Raw genomic sequence first — 5214 nt, 5'->3', positions numbered from 1 at the left:
CTTGGACTGCAAGGAGATCCAATCAGTCCATTCTAAAGGAGATCAGTCCTGGGTGTTCATTGGAAGGACTGATGCTAAAGCTGAAACTCCAGTACTTTGGCCACCTCATGCAAAGAGTTGACTCATTGGAAAAGACTCTGATGCCGGGAGGGATTGGGGGCAGGAGGAGAAGGGGATGACAGAGGATAAGATGGCTGGATGGCATCACCGATTCGATGGACATGAATTTGAGTGAACTCTGCGAGTTGGTGATGGACAGAGAGGCCTGGCGTGCTGTGATTCATGGGGTCACAAAGAGTCAGACATGACTGAGCAACTGAACTGAAGTGAACTGAACTGAAGGCATCACAGAAGCAAATGTCAAGCGATAGCTTTGGCCATATATAGAGAGAGGGAGAGAGGAAGAGCTCAAGCTAGTTCCTTGAGTAGAAAGTATAGGTAACCTATACTTTGATATTTCAGGAGTACTCAGTCTTCATTCTTACTTCTAGAAAACTATACATATGTTACATGTTTATGGACAGGAAAAGGAAGGCTGATTCTGTAATGACCAAACACAAAGACACACACTCGCAAATACAGTGTCATTGTTTGGCTTCTATGGGGTCAGGATTTAAAATTTTTCTTTTTGCAACTAAGTTAGTATGCAGTAAATTTTAAGTAATGAAATTAGTCACATCAACATGCTGTCAAAACTAAATAATATCTCAACTCTTGAAGGATTCCAAAAGGAAGAACTTACATTCCAAGAAATGTCTAGAATTTAGTTCCTTAAATCTGCTGCCTGGGATGCCTCCTAAATTTAAATTTGTTCAGTTTGCCATCTATGAAAAAAAAAGAAAGAAAGAATATCAACCAATCCAAATTTCTAGATTCACTTTTTTGTGAGAAGTATGAACTTAACTACATTCATTACCATAAACTGTAATGATTAATCCTATAGAAGAGGGAACACTCAGTATTGTAGATAGAGCCCTGGACTTGTATCAGGTTGACTAAACAACTGACTGAGTTACATATCTGTAAACTGGGAGAGGTAGGGAAAAGAAGTAGTTCCCCAGAGTTCTGAAACTATTTTCCAAATTTCAAAACTATAATAGAATTAATGTATTTTTTCACAGTAAGTCTGCACTAAATACTAGAATTTTTTAACATGGTAGAATTTCATTATCTCAGGATGGTGTCATTGCTGAACTCATGCTAAAGAGATCAGTAGTTATGTGTTCAGATTAATTTAAAATGAAAAACCTAATTATCATTTAAGGAGTGCTCTTGGTGAGGAAAAATAGACAAAATATTTCAAAATGTTGAATCACTGGAGAAAAATTAATTAAAAGAGTCTTTAGCAGTGAAAAGGTCAAGAACCACTTGTTCCAGACAATGTCTATGATATCTGCCTTCAAAAATCAATACAACTATGCATCGCTTTTAATATTTTTTAATTCTTTATATAAATTAGATGAAAAAGCAGGTCAAATTTTATTTAAAGCAGACTTAAAGTTGTTTGAAGATTTTAAATGTCCACATTCTTCCATGTCTATTCACAAGAGTATGTTTTCAAAAATGCTTATAGTCTAACAACTATAAACCAGCCTCTTGAGAATTATCTACTTACTAAATTCTTCCATAAAGGTATAAAGTTCAAACAGCAATAATGCCCATTTTAAATAAGATTACAAATAAATTTAAGAGATTTAAAACTAAAAATGTTGTTTGTAATCCTACAATGATAGTTAAGGAAATGATGAACATTTTGACAATGGGCTTATCATTTTCTAGTACTTTAGAATTCAAAATATAAGCTCTGATTAGAAAAGTCTAAAATATCTTAAAGATCCTAAAAGTCGCCCTAACTCAAACACAAAGTATCAGCAACTATAGTCTGAACTGCAACAGTGAGTTTATGTGCTTTCTTTTGCAGTTTGTTTTGTTTTTAAGATTTCCCAAAGACACACACCACTGTATTTGAAACAGGATCATCAAATCCTGGGAAAGCTTGGTCCTTCTTTCTTTTTCACAAGTACACAGTATGAAACATCAAGTAGTCTGGCTTCTATCTTCACAGAAGTACAAATGAAAAACGGTGGGACTGTAACCGTCTGGCTAGCTGCGTGAGGACAGTGTGTAGACTACGGGAAGATGAATGCTGGACTGTCATCTCAGCCTACCTACACAGTGCAACTGGGTGATGGCTTTGGTGACCAATCAGTTCATCCCTAGAATTTCAAGTACCTTAGGTATCATAGAATTCATCCAATCCAACCCCCCAATTTGTCCATGATAACCCAGAAGCCAAAGAAATGTAAGACACTTTTTTATAGTCCTACAACTAGTTGATGGCTAGATCTTAAATCCAGATCTCAATTCCTGCCCAATGTTCTTTCTACTACCATAAATTAGAAACCATCTTATTAACATGTTATCTCTCAGGAGATAACCTCTTGAGATTGTTATGCCTTAACATTTGCTCAGCTGCTGCCCTCGCCTGTGGGCTCTTCAGTGGAGGGTCTGCTCGGATGATGGCATATGGTCATAGCCCTCTGACACCCCCAGTTCCGTTCAGATGTCTTGCTCCCCTGATCCAGGCACTTGAGACCTCACCACAGCTTCACCTCTACTCTCTCCTTCGAATGCGTAACCTGGTCACCTGTGGCTTTTGGCTTACCCTTGGTGATTCCCGCTAGTCCCCATCTGTTTGTTTCAATCCTCCAAAACTTTTAAGGTTTGCCACTCTTGTTATTCCTTTATTTTGTTTTCTTCTCAAGTAACTGAAGCGGCCTTTAAGACAGACTCTTTGAACCCGATCTTCTGTCTCAACCCTGAACAGATGGTTCTCAGGTCTGGGCAGAGCCTCTTCAGTCTATTCAAGTTACTGCTTTTCCTGCCAGTTCCTGGTTTCTGCTGCCCTCTAGTAGCCATTAGTAGCATGACAGGATTTGAAACAAGAAAGGCATATTTTTGTTGAATTTAATTACTCAGTGGGGTTGTTTCAGTATCATGCAAATACAACCCGGGAAAAAAACAAATGATGTGTAGCTGGAGCCACCGCCCTATGATTCCTCCCCCTCCAGGCCTGAGTCAGAACACGGTTTAAAGTGAGAGCTATAATGGGGCTAGTTACCTATACATGCAATAAATTCTTTTATATGTCAGTTTATTTGCCCCAATCTGATTTCCATCGATGGTTCCTTTTAAAAGTCCAACTCTTTAATCCCCTCACCTGTTCAACTGAAATCCTAGCATTAGGAACACAGAAAAAGGAAAAAGTGACCAAAAAGCAACTTAAATTCAATCAGTCCCACTTCTTCAGGGATTACTTAGATAAATTTGGTAATATAATGTTATATATTGCGACTATTTAAAATTACATTTTATAAAAATCAAAAGTACAAAAAAATACAATATTAAGTGCAATAGCTAAACATTAAAAAAAGAACTACAGCAAGAACCCCAAAACAGAGAGAGAAATGGTCTGAAACGTTAATTGGTGGTTAGTTTTTGTATTATCTATAAACATATGTAACATTTTGTAATCATAAAAGCTGCATCTGTGGGTAACTAAATAGTGGGTCACTCATGCCTGACTATAAGACTAAGAGAGTTAGATCTGCAAATAGAACTTTTGTGGCCTGTGCCAGTCATCATAGTGATGATAATGCCATTATCATAGCCAACGACATGGATAGTAGGAATGTGGGTGGAATAAAATGTTAGTGGCAAGATAAACCAGAGGGTCAGTCACATTCTTTGGTTGCCCTTCTGCCTAGAGTATCTCTGGGAAAGACAATCATTTTGGCCAATTAAGCCCACTAAATTTTTCAACAATGTACATGGGAACAACTTCAAAAGTGAGTGACCAGATGTTCCACTACTTTGAGTCTGCGGAAGCTTGACAAATTTACATAAATTTTTTAAACTAAATGTGACCTTTTGTGTAGCTAGGTTGGTGAAATAGGCCAATCCATGTATGTAAACAACCCTAAGGGGGATATGGAGTAGGAATCATGGTGTCAACTATCACAGATGTTTAAGATTTCCAATTAAGTATATATATTTCCTATATATATATATCCTTAAGATTTCTCTTAAGTATATATTGACAGTATATACTGTCAATATCTTTCTAGAAAGTTTGTACCAATCTACACTGTGGGTGTGGGATAAATGAGACACTGTAGTTAATGTACATTTTCCAGCATGCTTGCTGCAAATGTTCTGCTTTCTTTGGTTCAAAAAAAGGGACGATCTATTATAATAAAAATGATCATCATATGTGCTCTTATTTTATTACTTCAAGCAAATCCTACTCAAATTTTGGCTCTTCCTCACTGTAGGTAGTAAATTTCTTACCACTCATCCATGTGCACAATAATTCACATATGCATAGTGAGAACTGCTACCCTGAAGTGAACTACTGAACACAATCAGAACATTTCAGTTTCCCTTGTTTTGGTTTCTAGAAGATATTTTTAGTAACAGTAAGTATTTGAAAGTATAATTTCATTGGCCCTTTTGAGTCCTTTTCATTGTACTCATGTCACATTTTATCAGTTGACTAAATACAGGCTTCCCAATATTTTTTAGTGGTAATTTCCACACACCCCATTAAAGGAAAAAATGCAAATTCCTCAAAAAGTACAAAGACTAGGATTCCTATTTCTTTTTTTTTTTTTTTCATTCAACGATTATTTGTTGAATATTTGATACATGCCAAGTATAATTCTAGGAGCTGGGGCTATAACAGTAAGAAAAACTGATCAAAAACAAAAATCTCTGACTCCGCTCTTTTCCTCCCTGGCTGCTTAAAGATCAGCTGCCATCGTGAAAGACACAGTAACTATCCAGACCAGGAAGTTCATGACCAACCGACTGCTTCAGCGGAAACAAATGGTCATCGATGTTCTTCACCCTGGAAAGGCAACAGTACGTAAAACAGAAATTCGGGAAAAACTGGCCAAAATGTACAAGACCACACCAGATGTCATCTTTGTATTTGGATTCAGAACCCATTTTGGTGGTGGCAAGACAATTGGCTTTGGCATGATTTACCATTCCCTGGATTATGCAAAGAAGAATGAGCGCAAACACAGGCTTGCAAGACGTGGCCTATATGAGAAGAAAAAGACCTCAAGAAAACAGTAAAAGAAATGCAAGAACAGAATGCAGAAAGTCAGGGGGAATGCAAAGGCCAATGTTGGTGCTGGCAAAAAGTGA

The 5214-nt window shown here is 37.2% G+C and overlaps 1 pseudogene; it reads left to right on the top strand.

Moving 5' to 3' along the window:
* The window catches only part of LOC104992521, an 8192-nt pseudogene extending 2978 nt beyond the window's left edge, over positions 1–5214 (top strand).

Source organism: Bison bison, unplaced genomic scaffold (assembly GCF_000754665.1).
Source record: "Bison bison bison isolate TAMUID 2011002044 unplaced genomic scaffold, Bison_UMD1.0 scf7180017864216, whole genome shotgun sequence".
Classification (NCBI taxonomy): Eukaryota; Metazoa; Chordata; class Mammalia; order Artiodactyla; family Bovidae; genus Bison; species Bison bison.
Note: the sequence above shows the minus strand (reverse complement) of the source record. Positions and strands in the feature narration are given on the sequence as shown.